Source organism: Vipera ursinii (genome assembly GCF_947247035.1).
Source record: "Vipera ursinii genome assembly, chromosome: 6".
Lineage (NCBI taxonomy): Eukaryota > Metazoa > Chordata > Lepidosauria > Squamata > Viperidae > Vipera > Vipera ursinii.
Window position 1 is genome coordinate 72,860,326 of NC_139515.1, and position 21,807 is coordinate 72,882,132.

A 21,807-nucleotide genomic window follows, 5' to 3' on the forward strand; every position below is an offset into this window, starting at 1 on the left:
GTATGCAGGGTCACTGAAAGATTAGGGTGGAGAAAATGTGGGAATATATATCATTTTGATGAATTTTGTTGATTAGAAATTCACTCTCACATACAACCAATTTACAATGTCCTTGGAACAGTGCATATTAATGGGATCTTTGTCACTCTTAAAAAACGTTAGCAAGAAATATTTCAAAAAGAAAGCCTTAAACCAAGGGGGGGGAGGAGAGAGTTGCTGGCAGTATAATTGTTGAATAATGTGTACCTGAATAATTTTATTTTACAGAATGTCCTGTTTCAAACATTTTGCCGGGCTCAGCAGGGTTATAGACACTGTCTAGAAGCCTTCAAGCACATCCCAAATATTTAATTCTCATTCTGTCATCTTGCCACAATTGAAATGTTTCGAGTTTTAAACGGAATCATCTGACGACTCCATAATCACCAAGCCTCTTTTTTAAAAAAATATTTTTATTGTGAAGCCTATCCATTTGGAGATTGCGCAAAACATTTGACAGAGAAATTCACAGCATGCCAAAAGCATGAATATTTTAAATTATTGACTTTGTCAAGGTTAAACAAGCTGCTACTAAAGCTTCTCCTTGCTTAGTCCTGTTTCACTGGCAGTTCAATAGAAAGACTGTGTTCATCAATGTAAAGGAGTGGTTGCTCCAATGTGATTCATTTTTCACTTAAATTTGTTAGATAAAATTAGGTTTAAGAACAAAATGGGCAGTTCTGGTTGGTGGGAGCCTCCTTAAAGATAGTTGGGATTCAGAGGATTTTTGAACAGTCCACTCTCGGCATCTCACAAAGTTACTTGCCTTTCCAGGGACACTTGGAAAGCTTCATAAGGCTTTGTTGTTGCAATGTGGTGGTGGCTCTGGCTATACAATCCTTAAAATACAGGTAGACCTCAAGTTATGACTGGTTGCTTAGCAACCAGTCAAAATTATGACCAAATTTACATGCCATGGTGGTGCAGTAGTTAGAATGCAGTATTGCAGGCTAACTCTGCCCACAGGCTAGAGTTCGATCCTGGCAGGGCTCAAGGTTGATTCATCCTTCCATCCTTCCGAGGTCGGTAAAATGAGGACCCAGATTGTTGGGGGCAATATGCTGACTCTGTAAAGTGCTTAGAGAGGGCTGTAAAGCACTCTGAAGTGGTATATAAGTCTAAGTGCTATTGCTATTGCTAAGTGGAAAGATTGAGGGCAAGAGAAGAAAGGGACAACAGAGAATGAGGTGGCTGGATGGAGTCACTGAAGCTATAGGTGTGAGCTTAAATGGACTCCAGAAGATGGTACAGGAGGTCCATGGGGTCACAATGGGTCGGACACGACTTTGCAACTAACAACAACAACAACATTGCTAAGTGCTTTTGCTATTGCTATTACTATGTCACCCACCCCAAGGACTTTACAACTCAGTTCTGAAGTTCCAATAACTGTCCCTTTCTGCCCCCACCTCCACCCCCACAGTAACATGACTACATTTTTGGCATTTGCAGTATCCTGTGGTCATGTGATCATGATTTATGTTTCTTGCCAAAAACCAGCATTTGCTTTCCAATTTTCAGCAGTGCTTCAGTTAAAGAGTATGACAAGAAAGGTCACAAAATTAAGTCAATGACATGGGCAGGCTCCATCAGCCAAGGACTACCACTATGGTTTTATTGTTTCTTTGGACATAAGATGAGATTGATATTTTGTTGTTGCCTGCAAACTGGCAGTTTATATATCTTCCCTGCTTTGTTACTTCATAAGTGACTGCATAAGTAGATATGTAGATATATATTTAAATGTGTAATAGATATTTCCATTCATTATTAGATCCAAAAATGAATTGAAATCCCCAGTTACAATTAATTGGTCCACCCGTAAATCAAAAAGATTTGCAAATCAACTATAAGCAATATATCTGGTTGTAGCATAAACATTTATCTACGCCAGACAATTATAGGCACAAGAACAGAACAGAACAGAACAGAACAGAACAGAACAGAACAGAACAGAACAGAACAGAATAGAATAGAATAGAATAGAATAGAATAGAATAGAAAAGAAGCTGGAAGGGACCTTGGAGGTCTTCTAGTCTAGCCCACCGCTCAAGCAGGAGAACCTATATCATCATCTGAGACAAGTGACTGTCCAGTCTCTTCTTAAAAACCTCCAGTGATTAAGCGCCCACGATTTCTGAAGGCAAGCTGTTCCACTGGTTAATTGTCCTCACTGTTAGGAAGTTTCTCCTTATCATTCATACTGATATTTTGCCAGAGTCCTCCTCCTCTATAAAGTTTAACATTTTCTTACTACTATCACTCCTCAAGCCATTTTTGAATTTTCCATTTAGATCAATTTTACCCTCTTTCTAAGTAAAATATATTTTTCATCAGGAAGAATGTGAGTTTCTTGCAGAAAATAACTTGCCTTCAAACACTTGAAAGTTTCTTCTTTTACATATACCTCCCAGCTCTTTAACATTCCATGATATAATAATTGCAGCATTTAAATAAAAATATACAATTTTCTAAATAAAACAATTGGCATTCCTAGGTTATAGACAAAACAAATCCCTAAAATTTAATTATTTAAAACACTAAGGCTTGTCCTTACTTATCACGACAACTTTAAAGTCCGTGATACTGGGGAGGGGGGGGGAATTGTGAAAAGGAAAAAATACAAGTTGAATATGGCTACAAACTTTACAATAGTCTTTCAAAAACAACAACAACCCACATTTACATGCAGAATAAGTGTGCCCTTTTGTTCCTTGTTCCTTTCTTGAATTTCTTAGATCCTTGTCTACTGGCAGAGTTACATTTCTATCACAAGTCAGTCTAGTTGAATTGCCCGTTGTCACTATCACATGCCTCTGTGAAGGATTAATTATATAATGCAGAGAGGTCTCCCCAGTATCTTCTAAGTGGTTGTCTAAGTGGTTTACAATAAACTCCCATGACAATAACACTTGTTTTTCTTTTCTTGCTTATAACCAAATATTCTCAACAGGCTTTCTATCTCTGCTTTGCGAATATCTGCACAGGCATCTGCTTTCTTTACTCTCAGTGCCCTTTCTATTTATTTATTCATGAATTTCATTCATTGAGCTTATATGGCCACCCACTTGCAAAACCTGGGCTGCTAACAAGGTTAGAAAACATAATGCAAGTGCAACAAGAGGGAAATAAATCACATACAGGAAACCTTCAACTTACAGCGGTGCGTTTAATGATGGCTCAAAGTTGCAACGGGAAAAGTAATTTACTACCAGTCCTCGCACTTATGACCATTGCACCACCTCTGTGGGTACGTGATCACAGTTTGGGTGCTTGGCAAACCAGCTCACATTTATGGCCCGTTGTAGCCATAAGATCAGGTGATCATGGTTTGTGACCTTCCCCAGCAGTTTCTGACAAAAGCCACCAATTGTGGAAGCTGGATTTGCTTAACCACCGCATGATTGTTTTAACGAAGGTAACAAATGATGATAAAATCATGATGACCCACTTTGCAACCATACTGACTTACAATGAAATTCTGGTCGCAGTTGTCGTACCTGTACTACATTGGGACAATCACAAAATTCAAATATTTTCATTTATGGTGAGATTAAATGCCAGAGCACATCTCTCTGCCTGGCTTTTACTTTCCAGGGAACTAGAGAGCATCTCTTCTGATAGGCTTACTACTCGTCCATTCTTTCTCTGGGCTGAGATTCCTTTTATCTGACAATTGCCCTGGCTGAGGCTCTTTCTCCTCCTCCTGTCTGTCAAGGATATTCTCCCCAGTCCATTATAAATTGGAAAACACCATTTAAAACCTCCTATCGTATACCTGAATTAAGCACAAGGGCATTATTTCAACACGTATCAACGCCTTCGCTGCTAAACCTGTCCAGAAGCTGCTGAGCACAAACTACTCAGTAACAAGTTATTTACTTTGAGTTATATCATCTCCTAACTATTCACCACCCTACTGCCTGCTCCTTCTATGGGTTCATATTGGTTTGAGCCTGTACACCGTCATTTGGTCCAGCTGCTGCAACAGTGAATCTGTCAGGCATAAACAACCAGATCCATACATGAAGGGTTCAAGCTGGCTACTTTATTGTATTCTACTTATAATGCAAAAATCTCCTCAGACTGTTTGCTTTCTCTTGGGAACAAACAGATAAGGGTTCATGGAATTTGGATGGGGAGGTTAAACCTAGGTCTTTTGCAGCTATGCAGTGACTCAAGGCTAATTCCCAACTTGATTTCTCCTCCTTGCCTGTCTGGTAGCTTCCCAAAGAATCAATCCTTATGGATGAGACCTAGATTCTTGGTTCTGCAATCACAGTCAGAACTTTATATTTCTAACCAAGGAAAGTGAGCTATAGTTTAGAAGTAATCTGTTGGGCCTAATAGCATATATGTAAGTTTACCAAGCAAACCTCAGCTAGATAAGCAGACCTTATTTAAACTCTTATCTATTTAGCCAATTAAGTTTCTGCATTAGTAAGCATGAAAACAGTATATTTATTTATTTATTTATTTTATTAATGGGATTTATATCCCGCCCTATCTCCCGAAGGACTCTACATATGTAGAACTCCTTACCACTAAAACTTCTAGAAATGTCTGTAGCTAGTGATTCAAGACAACCTGTCATCCTAAAACCACATTAACACTTTTGAAACAATTAATTATCCAAAATGGAACACCCTTAATAAAATATGTCTATCAGGTAAAGCTTTAAGAACCTTAATTGTTCTATAGTCTAGTGATATATTAATAAAAGAAGTTATCAGTTCAATGTGGAATTGAGTATTTGTGCATCCTACAGTCTTCCCTGAAATTCTACTTATTGATCTTATGATATTTTTAATCCACCCAATAATTGCCTATATCCCATTTAAATAATATCTGATACATTGCACCCAATTTATATAATCTTTGAATTCTCTATCATCTTCTGTACAGGTAATCTTCAACTTACAACAGTACACTTAGTGACCATTCAAAGTTACAACAGCACTGAAAAAAATGACTTATGACCCTTTTTCATCCTTACGACCATTGCAGCATCCCCATGGTCACGTGACTTACATTCAGATGCTTGACAATTGACTCACATGGCAGTTGCAGTGTGCCAGGGTTGCGTGATCCCCTTTTTCGACCTTCTGACAAACAAAATCAATGGGAGAACCAGAATCACTTAACAACTGTGCTACTAATTTAATAATTGCAGTGATTCACTTGACAACTGTGGCAAGAAAAGCCCTTAAATTGGGGTAAAACTCACTTAACAAATTTCTCACTTAGCATCATAAATTCGGGGCTCAATTGTGGACATAGGTTGAGGACTACATGTAGTGACCTTTAAAGTAGTGGTTGTCTCTGAATTGTTTGTATCTCCCTATCTGGGAGATACAAACTGTATCTCCCTATCTGGGCCAAATTGCCATTTAAGAGATAATCTGTTAGCTAGATTTCCTTCAGCTTTCTCTGCCTCCCCACGCTTTCTCACATCAAGGTGTTAAAAATCTCTCTAAATCCTAAAACAAATGGGAGAAAATTGATGTCTTTGCCTGCTAATGAAAAATAACAGTTTGGCAAATCTCTTGAGGAAAGACTCATAGCACTTTCCTCCAGTAGTCACCAACGTAACTTGGGTCTACAGAGGATATAGAAGGGCCATCATACTTGGCCTAAGAATCTGGGTAGAAACACTCAAGAGGAAATAGAAAGTAAAAGCTAATTTTGCCCTTAGGCTGGTTTCTTCAGCACAATTTGCAGATATTATCTTTATTGCCATGTCTTCTTTCACTGTTAACCCTAACTCTTTGACTGTTGACATTATCTCACAGAACTTGTTCCTTCCATTAGCAGGACTCCTATCTGACCAGGAGAACCTCTACTTATTGACATTATTGTGACCCCATAAACTATGGGATAAATGATCAGGGACTCTTAAATTCCATCCCTTACAAAGCACATATTATATTGTTAATAAGCCTTTATATTAAATGGCTTCACAGGAACCTCTCACTTTTTCAGACTAAGACTAGCTTCAGGAGATTAGCAGGTCTCTGGACTAAAGCTTCTGGTTTTTTTTCCCAGACCCAGAGTGTCCTACAGATGACAATCAGATTGTTGCTCACTTAGAGACAGATAAATGAAAATGGTGGCCTCCCTTAGAATGCTTTAGAGTGCATTAGAGTTAGAGTACTGGATGGTAAAGTACTACCAAGGCCTCTAAAAATTGGAAACAAAACTTCTTTCTTCATATCCTTTTCCAGTTTCACACCTTTTTCTGTTCCATTCAGCGGGAAATCCTTTCCCCATGTTTATCTTGCTACTGGATTATTTATTACTTTGGATTCTTTTCCAAAAGTTGTCATTTAACTGAACCACCTTTTTCCACTTATTTCTAGTGTATCAGATAACAAAGGATGAGAGATCAAAATCCTTCTCCTTGAAGTCAGTAAAATGAGGATGCAGATTGTGGCAATATGCTGACTCTGAAAACAACTTAGAGATGTCTGTAAAGCACTATGAAGCAGTATATAAGTGTTATGGCTATTGTTATTGCTAGATGATTTATGTATCATAAAAAAAAGTTATGGACCTTGGGCAGGACATTTCTTTCTTGGGTAAATTGAGTTCCTCAAAATATTGTGCTTTCTTATTTTATCCTATGCTGAAATAGGAAAGGCGGCTGACATATTAATGCAGAATATTATTTGAAGTATATTTAAAGGAATTGATTATGGCAAGTAATTAAACTTAAGGTGTAAAAGTCATTTGGAGAACACTTCTTCAAGTATTGAGAATCTCAGAAGTTAGAACTGACAAATAGTTAAAATAACCACCGTGTTTAATCTTTCATCCTCTGACATTCTGCCACAGACCACTTTGATTTTCTACTTTTTAAGTGAACAAAATAAATGTGAGACGCCCATTTTGATTTGTGAGCTGTAGATGAATTTAAGCACACAGTACCACATGGCATTCATAAATTAAAAAGGAAAGTATTTCAGTATGTGATCTGAATAAATCTTACGATGTGGGATTAAGCCCTGATGTGAGAGAATATATAACTATAACCTTTGTGACCTCATAGAGAAACCTCATAGAGAATTTGCAAAACTGGTAGAATAGATTATATTTTGAAGTTTCAAACTTTGTAACTTAAAACCATAATTGAACAAACAGTTATAAGTCAAAAACCACCTGTATTTTTGTCTCAGAGCCAACCAGCAAGAAAAAGTAGAGAGGACTATCTACCCCAGTGAGAATAGGGGTAAGTGGAAATCCGAACCTGATTTCCTTGATTTAAAATAAATCTATCTAAATAAATAAATAAATTCATTCCCTGTTATATAAAAAAAATCTTCTGTTTAGTATCCAAAAATTGATTTGTCATAGTTAGCCATGTCTATATGTCTCCTTTTCTGTTTTTTGGCAGAGGAACCTTTCAGAAACCTCTAAGTATCAGCTTTTCTATAAAAGGAGTATTTGTCACCTTATTTTATGCTCTGGTTCATAATGAGAGTGATACTACTTACCCGAGATTGACTACACAGATAACTCCTGAAAGATGTGAAATTGTCTAGTTTTAAACTGCAATGCTTGTGTGTGTGTGTGTGTGTGTGTGTGTGTGTGTGATTCATACTGGAGAAACTGCATTTTTGCTCTTATGTATTTTTCATTTCCTTTTTATGAAACTTGGTGTGGTTTCTTTTAAAAAGGCATCATGCCGTCAGGTCCTAAAAGCTCCCCAGAGCTATGAAACTGAAGAGAAAAGCAATGTTTTCAAGGGAACACTTGGGTCATTGAGGCACTTAACTTTTTAATTTGTTTAGATTTTTTTTTAAATGCAGTTTTTCCTAAGGGAGGAAATAAAGGGTGTCTTGGCAGGAGCTACTTTACAGTCCTAATCTCTTCTTTTTGCAAAGCCTTCAGGACTATTTTGTGGCAGTGTTTCTTTTCCTGGATAACCTAATAGTTATAAGAGGTTTAACGAAGAGGCTGAATGTTCCTTAGTGAATCTTTCCAGGAAATTGGGGCAGAGCAAACTGGGTTGTCTTTGAACCCCAAGTACAACAAATGAGAACTCTCTGCAGCATACACTTGTTACTCTTAAGGAACCGGATGTCAAATTAGACATTGTGGTACTCTAAGTCAGGGGTCCCCAACTCCTGGTCCATGAACTGCACCAGGCGGCAGCATACCAGAAACCGGGCCACACAAACAAGGGAAGCCCCATTTGGAGGATGTAGTCACCCTCTCCAGTCCACAGTAAAAACCTCTCTCCACAGAACTGGTCTCTGGTGCTCAAAAGGTTGGGAGCCAGTGCTCTAAGTCTCTAATACAGCTATTTACAAAACTAACAGGCAAAAACCTGGTAACAATGGCAATCTGCAACCCTTATGTAAAGGCAATACCATCTGAAGCATTTCACATCATTTCCCACTTATGAAATGTGGAACAATGAGGTGTTCTATAAGAATTAACAGTGTTCTTAGATGTAAAAGCTGTTTCAGATAACATAGCTAAGAATGCCATTTTACATAATAGAAAAAGTAGGGCAATGAGAGTTACCAATGCTTGCATCTGCTTATTGTTATTACGCTTTGTGTAGTACACAATGTGCACTTTGGCATTCTACTGTGGAGGCAGAAGAATTGATAGTTTTTTCCATTTTGAAAAGGATTCGTACTGCATTGTTGTGACATATTTTGCTGTTCATCAACAACAGCATTTCAGCTGATCTCTGAAAGCTAAGTAGAGTCAGACCTGATTAATACTTGGATGGGAAGTCAAGAATCTCAGACCTGTAGCTAAGCCTAAGAAGTTAAAACAAACCAAAAATCAGAAGAATGTAACAGCAAACAGCAAACCCATGTAATCACCAAGGAACGTCTATGATACTTTAATGCTTTGGATGTTTCATGCTTGGAAAAAGCATGAAACTTACATGTGTTTACTTCCATCTGCTGCTTGCTAATTGCAAAGGTACTGTACTTGATTGCTTATCCTTCGATTTGTGCTGTGTGTTTTTCTTAATCGATAGTTATAATTTATTACTATTTGTTAATTCTTGTATATTCTCTAGTAGTAATGAATGGAACTTTGTGGGGGTTTGTTTTTTACATGAAAGCCACAAGATGTGGAAGCTGTTCAGATCTGTAATGGGGCAGAACAGATTTCAGTTCAATCCTAACAAGATTGAGTGGCTGTTTGAATACATTGGGTTGGGGCTATCACCATCTTTGGACTTGGATGGGGCTGCATTACTCCAGTCAAGACGGGTGTGCAATTCAGATACCTTTCTGGACTTTCACCTACTGCTCAAAGAGCAATTAGCAGCTGTGGCCAGGGGTGTCTTTGCAAAGATTCATCTTGTGCACCAGTTGTACCTGTTCCTGAATTGGGAGGCCCTTCAAACAGTCACTCATACCCTGGTGAGCTCACAATTAGATTAATGCAATGCTGCCAGCATCAGCTTCCCATCGTCCTGTGCGCGCCCACGGGGAGGGCCTCCTTAGGGTTCCGCCGGTTAGAGATTGCCGGCGGGTGATTCCCAAGGGGAGGGCGTTTTCTGTGGGTGCGCCCGCCCTTTGGAACGAACTGCCGATGGAACTTCGGACTGCCCCCAACCTTCGCTCGTTTCGCCGGGACTTAAAAACTTGGTTGTTTGTCTGGCCTGGACTGAGGGATTTTAAATTATATTAAATTAAATTAAACTAAACTAAATTAAATTAATTTTAAATTTCAATTTTAATGTTATCTCAATTTTGTGGGCTTATATTAATTTAATTGTATTTTATTCTCTCTTTTTGTATTGTTTTTAACTTGCCCTGTGAACCGCCCTGAGTCCTTCGGGAATAGGGCGGTATATAAATTCAATTAATAAATAAATAAATAATAAATGCACCCTATATGGGACTGTACTTGAAGACCAACCACAAGCTACAGCTGCTTCAATATTCACTGGCATGAGCTGTAACAGGCATCTCTCAGAGTGCCTGTGCATCACAACTGCTACACAAACTGCATTTATTTCCACTTGGATTCCGAATGCAATTCCAGGTACTGGTTATTACCTCTAAAGCAGTGCATTGCATAAGGTCTGGATATCTGAGACACCACTTTCCTCCAATTGTTCCTGCCTACCCAATGCATTTCAGAAGGGGTGGGTGCACACCAAGTCTCCTCCTGAAAACATGTCATCTTATGGGATCTAGGAAGTGTGCCTTCTTTGTCACAGCCCCACCATCTGCAACAGCATCTCCCCCCCAAAATAAGGACAGCACCCTCTCTTCTAAGGCTCCAGAAAGCTTTGAAAACTTGGCTTTGGTCCCAAGCCTGGACTTGATATTTATGATCTGTTCAATGACCCCTGTTTTGTTTTGTTATTTTTGCTGTCTATTAGGCTATTTTCATCTGGGCTGTCTGTCTGATTCAATGTTTTTAGCAGTTTTTATGTTTTCCTTTGTTTTGTTCACTACCCAGAGCCCATTGGAGTTGGACAGCCAATGAATTTAAATTAATAATAACAATCCAGTCTAAACATCAGGCTGATTGTGCAACCAATCATAAATTATATTCACTAGATTTAAATGTATTTGTTTATTTTAGGGGGAAGGGGAAAAGGGAAGACAGATATTACATGCATGAAATATATTTGCTTTGGTATTTAATTTAGCAAAGATCATTCATCATTTTGGTTTTGAAAAACAAGTTTTTGTCTAGATTTTGCTGCTCATTTGATGTTCTGCCAGTGTTGATGCTTTAAAAAGTTGGAACAATTATATAGGTGGAGGAAATGATGCCTGAGATGCTGAATTTACATTGCCAAAAAGAATGGCAATAATATGAGAGTTTGAACAATAGCTAAAATGGCATTTGATCAATGCGGGAAGATAACAGCTAAGGCTGCTTTATAAAAAAAAATAAGTTTTGTCATTTCAGTTTTCATTATTTTTATGCCATTAGCTCACTTTTCTTTTCTTTTTTCCACTCAGAAATCAATCAGAATCTGTCTAAATATACAGACTGTACAAAATAGAGCAGGAAAAAATATTAGAAAAACTTTCAGGGATGCACTATAGAGAGGTACCATCCTATCTTGTAAGTTGGGAGTAGAAGATAAGTGTGTGTGTGTGTGTGTGTGTTGGTTACATTTTTACTTTCTGAGTGACTGGACTGATTGCTACACTTTCTGGATTCTAATGCTGTTGGTTGTCTATCAAAACTTCTCAAAGTCAAACTAGATTTTTAATCAGAGAACAGGAAAATCATAGACATTTATTTGTATGTCCAGCCTTCAAGATTAACATCTCAGACCAGAACTGAATTTGGGAGACTCACCTCACTGTTAGGGCAAATTCTGGCTTTCTAACAGAAATTCAGGACATATTGCAGACATAAGTACACAGCACTCACAGAGAAAAATAACATCCTTGTCCTTCAAAATTATGTGTGTAAACACACTCAGAGAAATTAGAAGTGAGAAAGACTTATTTCACCTTTAAAGCAGAACAGTACATTCACAGAAATCAGAATAATAAATCATGCCAAAAATGGAATATAAACAATTTCAAAAGAGGCATCCATATATTTTGCTACTCTTATTCATTTTAGAAGGGGTTCCCTTTTCCCCCCCAGTATATTGAATGAATTCCATTTGCCAAATTTCAATGTTCATTTATTTCTTCATTTATCCAGCTATTTCTCCTCATTCTATGAATGACCTTGGGAGAAATGTCAAAGAAATGTTCCATAGAGTATACACTTCTTGTAGCTCTCTACTCAAGGAATTACATGCACCATTTTTACATTTGTTCCTAATTTAAATAATAGCAACAGTGAATGGAAGGAGCTCAGTTTGAAGGCCGTTGTCTTCAGTATCATACTGATTATAATAGCTTGGGCATGTTCATTGAACAGATTGTTTTCCCTAACTAGTTGGAGATTATCTATCTATCTATCTATCTATCTATCTATCTATCTATCTATCTATCTATCTATCTATCTATCTTCATCATCATCATCATCTTTCTATCTATCATCCATCTATCTATTCCTTCCTCCATATGGAATTATGGCAGAAAGGAAATAGCGGTATAAAACCAGAGAGACCAATCTTAATATGGAGGCAAAACTCCTTTGTCTTGATACAGGTTTGTACAGGTTGTCTTGATAGATTGTTCTAAAAGCTATGTACATGATTTTCTTTTTAAAAAATTGTGTCGAATAGGTGTGGCCCATAGCTCATCAGATTTCCGTTCCTTCTTTCCTAAGTATGCAGAATACATTCCTCACACTGATATTTAGGTGGCATATTCTCACTAGGTCGCAAGCCTAAATTCATTATGATTCTATGTTTACCCATACATTTAACATCAATAATTCACAGAATGTTCCTAAATATACATTCTGGGCATTTTCTGGCTAACTGGAGTATACTTCATCTATTATTTCCTCCATTTCTCCAACTTTTTCATTCCAATCACCTAGTGGTAATAATACAGACTAATCTAATAGAAGCTGCTTTGCCATAGTTTCTTCTGTCATCAAATCTGGGAAGAAATTATGTTGGCAGAAGTCACACTGCCCCCTCAGCAGGTCTTTAAAACATATTGTCAGCCCACCAGGTACACTAAACCAAGAAATCAGGGCAATTCTGAGAGTTGAAGTCCACACTTCTTCAAGCTGCTAAATTTGAGAAACACAATCTATTTCCTTTATTTTTGTAGAGTGAATTAACAACAGTCTGGCTTTAATCAGCAGGAAAGCATGCTGAGCTATTACTATGAGTGAACAGGACAGCCAACATTAGAGCCCTTCTCTTTTAATCATCCCAAGAAAATAAAATATCTTCCTAGGACCTTTCAGGTTTTGATTGTGAAATCAGCTCCTTGACCTAACATGAGGACCACAAGTTAGTCAAGAATATCTCAAACATAAGGTACAGCTGAATTGTCTAATGATCCCCTCCTGAAAATATAAAGTATAATTTGGATATGTGCCAGATAGGACCAAACTTTTGTCTTCAAGGAGGCTAGTTAAAAGTATCAGAACCAAGAAGAATATTTGAGTTTGGCAGTTATCATTAAACTCCCATAGTGCTGTCTTAGAATTTCCCTTGATTTTAGAAGGTCTTTTTTAGCTTTTCTTCTGTTGGAAAAGTTACTGGCATGTATTTAGAAAGTTAAATCAGAAAGTATTCACAGCCATAAGCATTCTTTTTGCTTTGATACAAAGCAACCCAGTGTTGGATGTAACACTAGATAGATGATGATGGTCTGAGAGTCACTAAATTTAAATAAATAAAATAAAATAAAATAAAATAAAATAAAATAAAATAAAATAAAATAAAATAAAATAATAAAATAAAATAAAATAATAAAATAAAATAAAATAATAAAATAAAATAAAATAAAATAAAATAAATAAATAAAATAAAATAAAATAAAATAAAATAAAATAAAATAAAATAAAATAAAATAATAAAATAAAATAATAAAATAAAATAAAATAAAATAATAAAATAAAATAAAATAAAATAAAATAATAAAATAAAATAAAATAAAATAAAATAAAATAAAGTAGCCAAATGAGTAAGGATAATAAAATGATTATGGTATATGTTAACATCTGACTGGGAGAGTACCCTAAGCTGAAGGAGGGAAACCAAATTCAAAACAAAACAAAACCCTAAGAGGTATTTTGCCATTCTAAAAGGCCATTGTGTTAAGCATGGCCTTTTTCTTATAAAACTGGCTGATCAGCAGGAATGTAGGATCCAGCAGGCAAATTAGCCAGAAGTGATGATTGTACTAGTCAGTTTGATCCGGTGGTCAAGACATTAGACTAGAAATTGGGAGACCATGAGTTATAATCCTGCCTTGGTGACTTTGGGCCAGTCACTTTCTCTCAGACCTAGAAAGCAGAGCCGCACCTGAAAAACTGAGCCAAGAAAACTACAGGGACTTGTCCAAGCAGTCTCTGAGAATCAGACACAATTGAATGAAGGAAAAAAAGAAGATGACAGTGAATTCCAAAACAAAAACAAGTTCAGTGAGCAGAGATGTATGGTATCATATATCTATCTACTGGTACCATACAGTCTCTCCCACTTGCCCCACCAGGGTTCTAGAAAAGGACTTCTCCATTGTAATCTCCTCTGGCTAGGTCATATAAAATGACAAGATCCAGACAATCTGCTAATCATGCCACCTGAAATCAGCAGGATTACAATGCTTCCTTTTAGATTGCTGGACCTGGGAATAAGCAGCTCTGTTTTAGGGGAAGCAATGAAGTCAGCTGCAATTGCATGGGTTCCAGTCACTAGCAATTCCTAGTGTAACATCTGCAAACAAGTGTTTTATTGATAAATAGTACTTCAAGCAGACAGAAAGCCAGCTGAGCAAAAGCATGTGTATCTTCCAAAAAAAAAACACCACAGGGAAGGGAGCGTGAGTCTTGTCTAGTAGCCAGGCATAATACAGGCATCACAGAGTTCAGTTTAGAGTTGGACGTGGTGTAGGTCCAGTGAAATGGGCTGGGTTGTTAGAGACTCATGTGAGTCCAGAAGTCAAATAACAGGAAGTTTCACAAACTGGTCCAGACTGTGATTCTGAGAATCAAGGAGCAGAGCAGGAAGTAAGGATACTAGAATACAGATCTGATGTTGGAAATTTATTTCCCATGGAGGTCATTCTCTGGCAGTTGTTCTTAAATCAACTGCAGGTAAAGCTCAGTTAAAAAAGGTGTTGGAAAGAATCTGAACAGATCTCCTTTGGTCCTCTCATACTGCTGACATCTCTTGGGGCTAATGCCCTGTCGGGATCTGCTACCCCACCCCATTGACATCATCCTCACCTGCTTCTGCAGTTTAGTTTCCACATCATCATTCAGGTGGTTGATTTTCTCCTGACTCCTGAGGCTGGCAATTTGGTGGATCAGATACCCCTTAGCTTCTGACTCTGGGGAATCAGAGGAGAACCAATCAACATGTTAATAAGTAGACTACTGTGAGTCTTACACTGGAGGAGAAGGGATAGAGCCATACTGATACAAGACTCTAACATAATCATGTAGCATTTTGAATTCAGTGGATACCATTATACTGAACCATTTTTACATCATATTACTAGTGCATGTTTAACTACATAGAATGAAGGCTACTGCTAAGCTTGTAAGCCGCCCTGAGTCTTCGGAGAAGGGCGGGATATAAATGTAATAAAAAAAAACAAAAAAAAAAACTTATGATCAACAATGACGCTCAGATCTTTTCCACGTGTACTACTGCCAAGCCTATCTCGCTGTCTTATATTAGTGCTTTTACATTCTCCCTGTTAAATTCCATCTTATCCATTTCAGCCCACTGCTCAACTCAACCTAGATATGTTATAATCATCTTTTAGCTAAAGATTTAACCAACCCCCCTGCTTTTCTGTCATCTTTAAAGTTTCTGAGTGCTGTCACAACTCCATTGTAATAGAAATGTGTCCAAGATGAACCTTTTTGGTTAATAATTGGTATTTGGGAGGGAGGGGTTGAGTCATTCAGCCAACTGTAGGTAGTCTATTTAACAGTAGTGTCACCTAGCCCAGGGGTTCCCAACCCCCAGTCCATGGACCAGGACCAGTCCGTGGCATGCCAGCAACCAGGTCATGCAAACAAGCAAAGCCCCATCCACGGAATGCAGGCAGCACACAAAACCATACCCCCTCTGGTCCACGAAAAAAAACTTTCTCCATGGAACTGATCCCTGGTGCCCAAAAAGTTGGGGGCCACTGATCTGGCCCGTATGTTAACATTTTATGAAATGTTCCTATACTACACTAATCTATGGCATATCAAAAAAGCAAATACAGTAAGGTTAATCTGGCATGATTTGTTTGTGACAAACCATGTTGGTTCTTGTTAATAGTAGCATAGCTATCCAGATGCTTGCAAAGTTACTGCTTGATAATTTGTTTGAGGACCTTGCCAAGAGTAGATATCAAATGCAGTGGCGTAGCGTGGGGGGTGCAGGGGGGGCCGGCCGCACCGGGCGCAACATCTGGGGGGGGGGCGCTTGCATTCGCAGCTCTCTGCCCCTGCCTGGCTCACTCTCTCTCACTGCAGTGCTGGCTGTGCGAATCCGATCCGAGCCGCCGGGTCGCCGCCCACTGTGGGGGGGGTGCCAGGCGTGCGGTGCAGAGAGAGAGCGAGGGACTATCTGGGGCAGGGACAGTGCAGCGGTGGAAGAGACTCGAGTGCTAAAATCCACAGGTTAGGGGGCGCAAATTACTTGCCTTGCCCCGGGTGCTGACAACCCACACTACGCCACTGATCAAATGACAAGTGTATAATTTTCCAGGTCCTCTTCCTTCCCCCTTTTGAAAATAGGGACAACATTTACTTTTCTCTAGTCTTCTGAGATCTTATACTCCTCTCGGAGTTCTCCAAGATTACTGTACCAGAAATAGTTCTGCAATAGTTCCATGACTTCCTTCAATCAACTTGGTTAAAATCAATCTGCCTCTAGAGACCTGAAGAGTTTATATTAGTTAATTTCCCTTTCTTCTTCTCTGTCCCAAGCTGCAGTTCCCCTGGTGGCAGAATGACTCTGTTTCTGTTCTTGAAAAGAAAATGCAAAATAGAAACTAATCACAATCATCATTACCAATTGACCATGTTCTTCTTGCAACAGATCTGTAACTTCTTTGGCTTTCCTTTAAACCACATCTAAAAATATTTTTGGTTGCTTTTGTTTTTAATATTCTTTCATGCCTCATTGGAGCCTTAGTGTTCTGACACAGTTCTCCAGCCTTAAAAAAAATAAGGAGCTCCTCTATAATATTGGGCTCACAGATTTATTCAGACTGCATCACTACCTTCATATTTTCTTGGGAAACTTCAGTAACTACAGGATTTCTGTTTAACCTGGGAGTCTCACTGACACCCAGACTTTGAGCTACTTTTATTCTGTTTTCTTGGCAATGATAGAGATGTGGCTTGCCACTGACTCCCTCCTGGTTTAATCTTGGTGTTCCTTCTCCTAAGTAGGTTGGGTACCATTATGCCTGCAGAGCCCCATCTCACCCTTGTAATGTTAGCTTCACTCCTTATTCATTAGTATTTCTTAGCACTGGCAACTTCAAGATGAGTGGACTTCATCTCCCAGATTTTCCCAGCCAGGATGTGATGTGAAGGAGTAGCCTTACCTGTCTTGAGGTGACCCTACTGAAGCACATCTTTGCATTAGTAGCACCCTCAAGGTCACTGAAGCTCCTGCCTTCTGGTCAGGTGAGACAAACCAACACCAGCATTTTTCTCCAGTCTGCGGATTGTGGAAGCATAACACCAATATTCTCTCTGGAATAGAGAAAGATCTGCAGATTATCCATATGTACTCTATAACAGCTGGTTTTGTGAATCGACAGCAGAAATTGATGTTTTAGCAGTTGCTTGCAACCAGCTGAGAGTTGTTCATTTAGACATTGAGTCCAAACTTCTTAATTCAGAGATAAAAGAGTAACTTTTAACAAAGCATGCAATTATTTCTTGTTAAGAGTTCATTTTGTTCACCTACTGTGTAATGTCATGTATGTTTTCATCCAAGAGTCTTATCATGGCATAAATAAATGTAAAGATATTTTTGCATAGAAAAAGACAAGAACCATTAAATCTCTTCACCTTAAATAAACTCTAATCTCATGTCTCTCTATATACATTAAAATAAGACATATTTATATCCAATGATGCCCTCTGCTGGTCAGGAAAAACAGTATTGAAAATACTATATATGAAGGAATTTGGTTTTATGAGAAATGCATTCAAAATTGACTGGAATTTCTGTTCTGCATTTGAAATTTGATTATGCAACTATAAGAACATACTATATTTAATTGGAGATACAAATTAACTAATCCACAGTTTAGCAATATCAGGGACAAAGAGCTCACTTGGCAGGTGGCATATGAATATCCCAGTTCTGCAGTTTCTAAAAAAAAAGCACTTGAATGAAAACTCATTTTAATAACCACATTTCACAACAGCTAATATTTCCAAAGTTTTATTTGGTATACCTTATAACTGAACATTACAAGACATGTCTCACCCACAAGCACAAAACCCCACTAAAATATAATAAGATTGTAAGAAAACAAAATCAGCACAGATGTTAGCTAATGTTACCTAATTAAACTAGGTGAACTAATCATATAAAATAACCTTGATGTTTTCTTTCAATTACTCAGATTTCAACCTCACAAATCATCACAAAATTCTTTTCAAAAATTATTGCAATGACAGCAAGGAGAAAACAGTTGTTATTATTTCACTAGAGAGAGTGCTTCTGCCACTACAGAAGAATCTGCATCTCCCTAATGGTTCTTGCTGATGAAGCAGAATGGACTTTGACCAAAAAGAGGTCAAAGGACATCACAAAGGAACAACTATAACTTCTCCTTAAGTTCAGATTGCCACTGGCTGAAGATGAAATACCCTGAATTTCTTACTAAGGATTATTTTGGCAACAGCCATTCCTGTGCAAAGTTTGTTGTAGTGGTTAAGACATCAGGCTAAAAACTGAGGGGACTAGAGTTCTAATCCTGATTTAGAGACAAAACTAGCTGGATGACCTTGGGCCAGTCACTCTCTCTTAGCCTTAGGAAGCAGGCAATGGCAAACTACTCTGGAAATCTTGCCACGAAAACTGCAGAGATTTCTTCAGGCAGTTGTCAGGAGTCAGCAGTGACTGAAAGGCACAAAAGTGAAACAAAACAAAACAAAATAACTGCAGCAAGAGGAAGCATTATCAGTAGATCATTGAGCTTTCATACCTGAATCTTACATGAAAGTAAAAGCCAAGAATGCCTCATTTTTGGCTCTTATATGATGTAGCTTTCAGAACATTATATGTAAGCTCCCATCTATACATTTTCCAACTTTGACAGCTTATCAATTCAACAGAATATGCAATGCCCTTCCCCATTCTCAGTTGCTCTATCAAGTGTCCTATCAAGTCCATTTCTGAGGACCATCCAAGAGGTAAAGTTTTCAAGCCATTTTCTATGCCTCCTTCTCATCCTCCATATCTTTTTTTCTTTTTACAGGAGAAGGATGCTTCTTCAGGTTCTTACACAACAGCTCTATTTCTCTTTCCTTTTCATAAGGTTTTCTTTCTGAGCATCATGCTATCTTTATCTCAGTGTTTGGCTAGGTTAGCCTTGTTTAACCAGTGAAGATAAACAATAAGCTCAGCCAGCATGCCATCTTCTTCAGTGACTAGCCCAGGGGTAGGCAACCTTGGCCCCTTGATGACTGGTGGACTTCAACTCCCAGAATTCCTAAGCCTGCATGGCTCAGCATGGAAATCTCTCCCTTTCCCCTCAGCATGGCTGGCTCAGGAATTCTGGGAGTTGAAGTCCACCAGTCATAAAAGAGCCAAGGTTGCCTACCCCTGGACTAGCCATTCACATGTTCTTGAATAATCACAATGTTTGTGGAATGAAACTGAAACTAGTTTTAATAGGATGTCTTCTAATTTTCATCCAAGTCCACCAGAGCCTGTTTTGAATTTTCTCTATGATACTTTTTTAAATATATATATATATATATATATAAAACCTTTGATAATGTTGCTATATAGCTGGAAATTTTGAACTTATTACATTTAACTTGTATTAAACAAAGGTTGGATTAAAATACAGTGACTTCTCATCTGCTTTCTGTGTTGCAATTATGCCTTCTTATATACAAAAATGTACTTTTCCTCATATAGCTGCCTAATTTACATTCAGGCATAAAACATTTGGCTTCTTAATTTAATTTCAGGCACAAGCAAGATCCATCTGGTTCACAATGCACTTCTTCAGATTAATGAAAGAAACATGTTGCATGTTATATAGGTAGACAGAGTTTTCCATAACTGGACACAAATTAATATGTCAATCTCCAGCTCAAGTATCTAAATAAAAGTCCAGGATATTCATTCCTGAAAAGCTTACTGTTTATTGAATTACATGGCCTGTAAAAGCAAGGTAAAACTAACTAACATCCCAAGGCATCAGACTATAGCATATAACAATGACTTTCCCCAGCCAAACCCCCCAGATGTCCACATAACTCATGTAAATAAGTTCTCTTTGTTATGGGAACCATCTGTTATCTTCTTCACACCTGCTAGAATGTTCTAGAAAGGTTTCCACACCGCTGACTTTCAGCAAGCTTCCATAGTACTGGAGAGATGTGGTTTCTCCATTAACCCATTCATAAGCAACACCCCTCCCCCAGTTACTCTAATGGAAAGATGGAAACAGAGAAGCACGTAGCTGCCAAGTTTTCGCTCTTGACACTCTGGCTTACAACCTTTTATTTAGCAACCATTCAAAGTTACCATGACACTGGAAAAAGTGACAACTTATCTTCATACTTACAACCATCAGTCTCCTCATGGTCATGTGATCAAAATTTGGTTGCTTGGCAACCGGCATGTATTTACCACAGTTGCAGTGACTGGGGGTCATGTGATTACCATTTGGCTTCCGACAAGTTTAAGTCAATAGGGGAATCCGGATTCACTTAATAACCATATGCTTTACTTAACAACCTCAGTGATTTGCTTAACAACCATGGCAGGTTGTTTTTACCTTTACAAAAGGTTGTAAAATCAGGCACAACTCATTTAACCACCACCTTTCTTAGCAACAGAAATTCTGACCCCAGTTGTGGGTTGTAAGTCGAGACTGCCTGTATTAAATGCTCAAGATTTCATGTTACAAAATTAACTTTTTTTTTTGTTTGGATTAGATAAGGGGGATAAGATAAGGGGATTTTTTTTCCTACATCATCACAGCCTGCTTTTTCACTCAGTTATACACTGCTGCTTTCTTCACTGCACCTTCCTACCGAGAGAGGAAGAAAGAAGTGTCATTTTTAATCCCCAAAGTAAACAGGTTTGGTTGCTATGGGAGACAGCAGCAATGAATACTGCCTGTACCGAGAACCCAATTACCTCCCCTGTTGGTTTAACTCAAGGAGAAGTATGCATAAAACACATTATTAAACAAACTTCTTTTTCCCATTGGCAGACAGGACTGGACATTCAGTGAGTAGTAGCTGTTGATCTCTTATTGCAAAGGAGTGAAATTATAGGGTAATTGGGCTGCATTTAATATTCTGGGGCCGAGAGGGAAGGAAGAGGATGTCGTGCCTCCTGGCAGGACCGTAATTTTCTGCTTTGTTTCCTTCTTTTTTCCCTAAGTTCAAGTGGACTGTTCTCGGATACTTTCCTGGGACTGACCCACACTGTGCAATTAAAGGCTGAAAAAAAGCTTCTTAGACAAGCTAGCTCTCCCTATTTCCTGTCGCAAGTTGTGAGATAGCAAACTTTTTTGCTCTTTTGTCTTCTTTTTCTTTTTGCCCCCCTGGCACCCAGTGCTGGTGTACACTTAATCCTCATTAATTTGTAATCTTCTCTTGTTGATGCCTAAACTAAGTACCTCTGGAGGCAGGGGGTGGAAAGAGGGGCTTTGCAGGTTTTATGAAACCTGCCCAATATAAACAGCCGCATGGTGAATTGAATTACACACAGCATCCTGCTACTTGGGATCACACAGTGGCAGATTAGGGAAGAATCCCTGGTGCTCCAGATAATGGAACAATGTAATGTTGCACTCGACGTGATGTCCCGTTGCCTGGAGGCGGTCCGGGTTTGGATGGGGAGAAACAGGCTTCGTCTCAATCCTGCCAAGACTGAGTGGCTGTGCATACCGGCATCTCGGGTTAACCAGGTTGTTCCATCACTGATGATGGGGGGTGAGGTGTTACCCCCCGTCA